General features: G+C 36.6%; 1 long non-coding RNA gene across 1 annotated transcript; it reads right to left on the bottom strand.

The window, feature by feature from the left end:
* Nucleotides 1-237: 237 nt before the first annotated feature.
* On the bottom strand, nt 238-4,471 carry LOC143808022 (uncharacterized). The gene is made up of 3 exons (XR_013221864.1): nt 4,136-4,471; nt 2,725-3,027; nt 238-357 (listed from the first exon to the last, which is right to left on the bottom strand). It is a non-coding gene; the product is annotated as an uncharacterized LOC143808022 (long non-coding RNA).
* Nucleotides 4,472-7,949: the final 3,478 nt, after the last annotated feature.

Raw genomic sequence — 7,949 nt, 5'->3', positions numbered from 1 at the left:
AAGATGGTCCATGAGTAAATAAAGCTTTTGTGAATGCAATAGTTTTAGTTCTGAACGTTTGTGCTACATTTATTAGATATTCACCTCAATTCCAGTATTCTTACTCATTGAGCTTTGAGTTTTATTACCTGAAATGCAAAAAACTATTTTAATTAGGCTAAGATACGCTTATAGTTTTTGGGGTAGTTTTTACATAATCCGCACTATTTCAGCATCCCTCTATTATATATTTGTTACCTGGGATCTTAACACTTTTGATGAAATGAACAGACAGCATCAATGCCAACAAAGCCCCAGAAATCACCACCGGTATTAGAAAGCTTTTACATGTTGTTGAAACAAATCCATGGCGTTCACCTGTAAAATAAAATTAGACACTGGATGGACATGAAGTCAACACTTGATTTTCACAAATATCTTTGATGGCTCAGAAAAAAAAAATTAAACTAAACCATCACTGTCCTTAACTTTAGATCTTAGTATGATTATGGCCCTTACAATCACCACTGGTATTAGAAAACTTTTATATTTAGAGGCTCCATATCCTTTAATATAGTCAGACATAGGATGTTAAATATTAAAATGATTTGGGTTTTTTTTTAGAACCAGACTTATCTAAACTCATCATTGTGCTCCTTAGACTTGGACTCAAATACTTAGTGTCAATTTAGATTTTCAAATTATTTTTTGAATTTAGGTTTAGAAGATGACCTAATACATTTATCATGAATGAAATTACAAAAATAAAAACATGTATAAGGATGAACATTTTCTGGAATCTTGAATTATTTCAAACACAAAAACAATATTTATTACCATATTGGTAAGAAACTAAGACTAAACTTTTGCCCTTAATTAAGGAGCTCTAAAACCATGACCTCAAGGAAAACAGGAGCTGGGTCAATTAATGCTGATTTTGTCTTGTGCAAGCTGTGAATTAGCTTTGAAAAAATATATATACATAAATAAATATATATATATATATATATATATATATATATATATATATATACATGTATATATATATATATATACAGTGGGGCAAAAAAGTATTTAGTCATTCAGCAATAGTGCAAGTTCCACCACTTAAAAAGATGAGAGGCGTCTGTAATTTACATCATAGGTAGACCTCAACTATGGGAGACAAACTGAGGAAAAAAAATCCGGAAAATCACATTGTCTGTTTTTTTATCATTTTATTTGCATATTATGGTGGAAAATAAGTATTTGGTCAGAAACAAACAATCAAGATTTCTGGGTCTCACAGACCTGTAACTTCTTCTTTAAGAGTCTCCTCTTTCCTCCACTCATTACCTGTAGTAATGGCACCTGTTTAAACTTGTTATCAGTGTAAAAAGACACCTGTGCACACCCTCAAACAGTCTGACTCCAAACTCCACTATGGTGAAGACCAAAGAGCTGTTAAAGGACACCAGAAACAAAATTGTAGCCCTGCACCAGGCTGGGAAGACTGAATCTGCAATAGCCAACCAGCTTTGAGTGAAGAAATCAACAGTGGGAGCAATAATTAGAAAATGGAAGACATTCAAGACCACTGATAATCTCCCTCGATCTGGGGCTCCACGCAAAATCCCACCCCGTGGGGTCAGAGTGATCACAAGAACGGTGAGCAAAAATCCCAGAACCACGCGGGGGGACCTAGTGAATGAACTGCAGAGAGCTGGGACCAATGTAACAAGGCCTACCATAAGTAACACACTACGCCACCATGGATTCAGATCCTGCAGTGCCAGACGTGTCCCACTGCTTAAGCCAGTACATGTCCGGGCCCGTCTGAAGTTTGCTAGAGAGCATTTGGATGATCCAGAGGAGTTTTGGGAGAATGTCCTATGGTCTGATGAAACCAAACTGAAACTGTTTGGTAGAAACACAACTTGTCGTGTTTGGAGGAAAAAGAATACTAAGTTGCATCCATCAAACACCATACCTACTGTAAAGCATGGTGGTGGAAACATCATGCTTTGGGGCTGTTTCTCTGCAAAGGGGCCAGGACGACTGATCCGGGTACATGAAAGAATGAATGGGGCCATGTATCGTGAGATTTTGAGTGCAAACCTCCTTCCATCAGCAAGGGCATTGAAGATGAAACGTGGCTGGGTCTTTCAACATGACAATGATCCAAAGCACACCGCCAGGGCAACGAAGGAGTGGCTTCGTAAGAAGCATTTCAAGGTCCTGGAGTGGCCTAGCCAGTCTCCAGATCTCAACCCTATAGAAAACCTTTGGAGGGAGTTGAAAGTCCGTGTTGCCAAGCGAAAAGCCAAAAACATCACTGCTCTAGAGGAGATCTGCATGGAGGAATGGGCCAACATACCAACAACAGTGTGTGGCAACCTTGTGAAGACTTACAGAAAACGTTTGACCTCTGTCATTGCCAACAAAGGATATATTACAAAGTATTGAGATGAAATTTTGTTTCTGACCAAATACTTATTTTCCACCATAATATGCAAATAAAATGATAAAAAAAACAGACAATGTGATTTTCTGGGTTTTTTTTTTCTCAGTTTGTCTCCCATAGTTGAGGTCTACCTATGATGTAAATTACAGATGCCTCTCACCTTTTAAGTGGTGGAACTTGCACTATTGCTGAATGACTAAATACTTTTTTGCCCCACTGTATATATATATATATATATATATATATATATATATATATATATATATATTCATGCCAATCTCAATTCTAGATTTCATTGTTACCTTGACCAGGTATTTTCCAGTGGACATTGATAGCAGCAGATTGTAACCAAACTTCACAGGTCACCTCGTCCTTCTCACTCCAGTTGTCCTTGGGAAGGGAGATGAAGTTCATCACAGTCCATGTCCCATCTGGTTCTTCTCTAGAGATTGTTTGACCCTTGTGATATGTTCCTGAGATGTTCCAGTATACGTGAACTGTATTGTGAGCCGCAAGTACAACACAAGCCAGATGTAAAGAACTATGAGGATGCCCAAGGTGAATCTGGCCAAGAATATGAACTGAGCTTTTGGAGGTGGATCTGTCTATAAATGCCAAATGGAGACAGCAAAAAAATAAAGAATCTAATACTTATATGATTTCTACAAACATATTAGCATTTTCTTTAACAGTAGCAGAAACAAAATAGTCAATGTGTTCAAATATTTTATTATGATACAAAAAAAATGATAAAAATGGACAATACTTATAAGAATATAATATGGAGAAAGGAAAGATGAAGGAAAAGGAATATAAAAGGGGGAGATGGAAGATGAGAAAGAAAATAAGTTGTAGAATAGAAAAACTGAGATGAAAGAGGAATAGAAGCAAGATAGGGAGCAAGACGAAGGAGGAAAAGAAACAAGAAGTAGAAGGAGGGTAAAGAAATAGAGAAGAAATTGTGGAATATGGAGGACGGGAGTTAAAACCAGTAGATGCAAGGAAAAAAACAGCAAGAGAAGAAAAAGAAAAGAAAAGAGAATGAAGATGAGACGAACAAAGAAGTTGCAGAATATAGATAACAGGAAGCCGAAGGAGTAGAAGAAGATGGAGTCGATGAAGTAAGATGAGACTAAAAGTCCTAAAAGTAGGAAAAGCTAAAAAATGAAATGGTACAGAAAGAAAAAAAGCAAAAGGAGGTTGAGAATATTATTAATGGAGTAGAAGAAGTAGAAGGAGAAAGAAAGAAAAAGAAGACAAAGCAAAATGGGTCACCAAGAAAGATGGTCATTATACACTAAAAAAAAGTTCCATAACACATAACAGTACAAGGTAAAAATATACACATAGAAATTTAATTTATCTGCAGATACATAGAATCATAGACTCTTAATTATTTCTAGCAGGACAAAATAAATGCAAAAACCTGTAGACTGAACCTGTACATGGTTGGAAGAGAGGTCTTCTGTAATTGCAAATTTCAGTAAATTTTTCTCTACTGAACTAACCAGATGCTTTTATGCATTTAACTATTTATCAGGAGTCAAAGATAATAAAAGATGAAAAGGATATACCACACAATACAAATATAAACTGCAAAGTCATACCAGGTTTATTAAATAGGTCAGGATTAAACTGCTCAAAATCTCATTCACTAGGGCTGTCATGAATAAATATTTTTTCATTTTCCCAAAGTAATCTATATTTTCTTACCTCCAACATTCAAATTTGTACCATTTCCAAATTTTAGTAAAAAATTACTGAAATAATAGACACAGTAAAAAACTCCATTGTCATTGGTTTGTACGTTGTATATCTCCAGGCAGGCAGTGTATTTCTCATCCTTACAGACAAATTTATGTGTATCATTATCCCTTGTACATGACTTCACCCGAACTGGGGCTTCACTACTTCTCCACTTTCTATGATACCAGGAGAACTTCAATCCTATGAATATTTCACTTGGCACACATGTGATGATGGCAGTGCCATTAACATCCTTGGATACAATGTTCTGGGGTTGATAAAGAACCATTTCACCAGTGATCCCTGTAAGAGAAGACATTTAATAAGATGCATCAATTCTACTCGGAGATTGTACAAATCAATCTTTACAAATCTACATTTATCTCTTTTTCTATTCTATATTAGGTTTGAATTTCATAATTTAAGAAAATTTGGTTTCTTACCTTGAATAAATAGAAATATGAAGACAACACCCATATTTGCTGCTCAGCATGGAGTTCCAGTGTACACTGGATATTACTGTACATTATATAGTGACATGCTGTTTATATATGACCATATATAGGAATCTAAAAAGTTCTGTCTCCTCCCGCTTCACCATGAAAGGCAATGCCATACACGTAAACATCACAGAAAGACATAAAAAAAATAATTCTACATTGGAAACTAAAATCCTGATATCAATAATAAGCATTTTTTGTCTCTTCCTTAAAGTTAAAAGAGCATTCTAATGGCACTACTATGGGGTGCATACAATGGGCTGAAAAATTGTGTATTTTTTTTTGGGGGGGGGGAGTTAAATGCAAAAAAAAACCAGCTAAAAAAACCAGAACTTTGTAACATTTATTTTTAGGGTTTATTGAGTAGAGTGTCCAACATGTGATGTAAATGACATGTTAAAGCTGTTACCCACTGCTGGACAACACTTAACTACCAGTAGTTGAAAACGCCTTTTATTTTGTTTCTCTTGTATATGGAAACATTAAATATATAACATTTTATTATGTTTTCTTGCTTTTACAAAAAAAGCATTAAAAAATCATGTTTTTGTACCTCCAGAAGTTTAATATTTTTCCATCGACTATTCTGTTTAATATTATTTTTTTAGGATGTGTTGATGTTTTCAGTGGTACCATTTTTGGGTAAATACAACATTTTAATGATATTTAATTCTTTTTTTGGGCAATCAGGAAAAAAGGCAATTCTGGCACTTTTTAATACATTGTATGTAGTGATGAGCAAACACGCTCGCCACTACTCGTTACTCGCCCGAGAATCACTATACTCGTCATACTTGTCGAGCACCGATCATTTCCGGGATTATTCGTTGGGAACTGGTGTCGCCACCCAGCATTTTTGGCGGACTTTACAGACCCAATCACGGTGCAGGGATTGTCTGCCAGGTCATGAAACACCGCAGCCATCTTTGTTGTGGTCGTGCAGTGATTGGCTGGCTGCACAGCATCATCACAAGTAGACCTGGCACTGCCCTGATCGCCACACTCAGGTCCGGATTCAGCGAGTGTAGGGAGAGATGCCACTGAGATAGGGTCAGAATCGTGATTTTAATAGTTAGTGTAGGTCTGCAACTGTTCAGTCCACAACTCCTGAGAAACCAACAGTCCTTTTTAGGGCTAATTCGTGGGTCCCGAGATTGCAGAGCTAGGTAGGCAGGGCACAGCATATCCACATCAGTGCAAGGCCTGCAGGCAGTGTATGTGCGTACATAGCTCCCACTGCATCCCACCCAAAGCTCCATAACTGTCTGCTGCTGCTTATTTATTGTATACCTAACTGCAGTTTTCTCTTTTTATTTTCTCAAAAGTTCACAAATAAACCCTCAAAAAATTTATACAGTCTGTTATGTCAGACTGAGGAGTGGTGTATCTGTTTAAAAATCATAGTTTGTCAGGCATACGTAGCATAGTTCTGTGTGCTAGCCTTGTTCAATTTTTTTTTTTTATAAATTCATCCAAAAGCCAAAAAAAATTTAATACAGTCTGTTGTGTCAGGCTGAGAGCTGGTGTTTCTCTTTTTGAAAAACTTATTTCCATAGGCATACATAGCATAGTACTGTGTGCTAGCCTTGTGCCACTGTTTTTTTTGTTTTAATTCAGCCAAAAGCAAAATAAAAATTAATACAGTCTGTTATGTCAGGCTGAGGACTGATGTTTCTGTTTTTGAAAAATCATATATTTCTGCAGGCATACGTAGCATAGTTCTGTCTGCTAGCCTTGTTCCACACTTTTTATTTTATTTTAAAAATTCTACAAACCCCCCCAAAAAATGTAATACAGTCTGATCTGTCAGGCTGAGGCCTGTTGTATCTGTGGTGGAAAAATCGAAGCTTCGCAAGGCAGAAGTTTCAGAGTTCTGTCTGCTAGCCTTGTTCTTTTTTTTATTATTTTAATCCCTTAAGCCCCGAGGGTGGTTTGCACGTTAATGACCGGGCCAATTTTTACAATTCTGACCACTGTCCCTTTATGAGGTTATAACTCTGGAACGCTTCAACAGATCTTAGCGATTCTGACATTGTTTTCTCATGACATATTGTACTTCATGATAGTGGTAAAATTTCTTCGATATAACTTACGTTTATTTGTGAAAAAAACGGAAAATTTTGAAAATTTTGCAATTTTCCAACTTTGAATTTTTATGACCTTAAATCACAGAGATATGTCACGCAAAATACTTAAAAAGTAACATTTCCCACATGTCTACTTTACATCAGCACAATTTTGGAACCAATATTTTTTTTTTGTTAGGGAGTTATAAGGGTTAAAATTTGACCAGAAATTTCTCATTTTTACAACACCATTTTTTTTTAGGGACCACATCTCATTTGAAGTCATTTTGAGGGGTCTATATGATAGAAAATACCCAAGTGTGACACCATTCTAAAAACTGCACCCCCCAAGGTGCTCAAAACCACATTCAAGAAGTTTATTAACCCTTCAGGTGTTTCACAGGAATTTTTGGAATGTTTAAATAAAAATGAACATTTAACTTTTTTTCACACAAAATTTATTTCAGCTCCAATTTGTTTTATTTTACCAAGGGTAATAGGAGAAAATGGACCCCAAAAGTTGTTGTACAATTTGTCCTGAGTACGCTGATACCCCATATGTGGGGGTAAACCACTGTTTGGGCGCATGGCAGAGCTCGGAAGGAAAGGAGCGCCATTTTACTTTTCAATGCAAAATTGACTGGAATTGAGATGGGACGCCATGTTGCGTTTGGAGAGACCCTGATGTGCGTAAACATTGAAACCCCCCACAAGTGACACCATTTTGGAAAGTAGACCCACTAAGGAACTTATCTAGATGTGTGGTGAGCACTTTGACCCAACAAGTGCTTCACAAAAGTTTATAATGCAGAGCCGTAAAAATAAAAAAATCATATTTTTTCACAAAAATGATCTTTTCGCCCCCAATTTTTTATTTTCACAAGGGTAAGAGAAGAAATTAGCACACACAAATTGTTGTGCAATTTGTCCTGAGTACGGCGATACCCCATATGTGGGGGTAAACCACTGTTTGGGCGCATAGCAGAGCTCGGAAGGGAAGGAGCGCCATTTTACTTTTCAATGCAAAATTTACTTGAATTAAGAAGGGACGCCATGTTGCGTTTGGAGAGCCCCTGAAGTGCCTAAACATTGAAACCCCCTACAAGTGACACCATTTTGGAAAGTAGACCCCTTAAGGAACTTATATAGATGTGTGGTGAGCACTTTGACCCAACAAGTGCTTCACAGAAGTTTATAATGTAGAGCCATAAAAAT

Source organism: Ranitomeya variabilis, chromosome 1, assembly GCF_051348905.1.
Source record: "Ranitomeya variabilis isolate aRanVar5 chromosome 1, aRanVar5.hap1, whole genome shotgun sequence".
Classification (NCBI taxonomy): domain Eukaryota; kingdom Metazoa; phylum Chordata; class Amphibia; order Anura; family Dendrobatidae; genus Ranitomeya; species Ranitomeya variabilis.
This window is presented reverse-complemented; position numbering and strand designations above follow the sequence as displayed.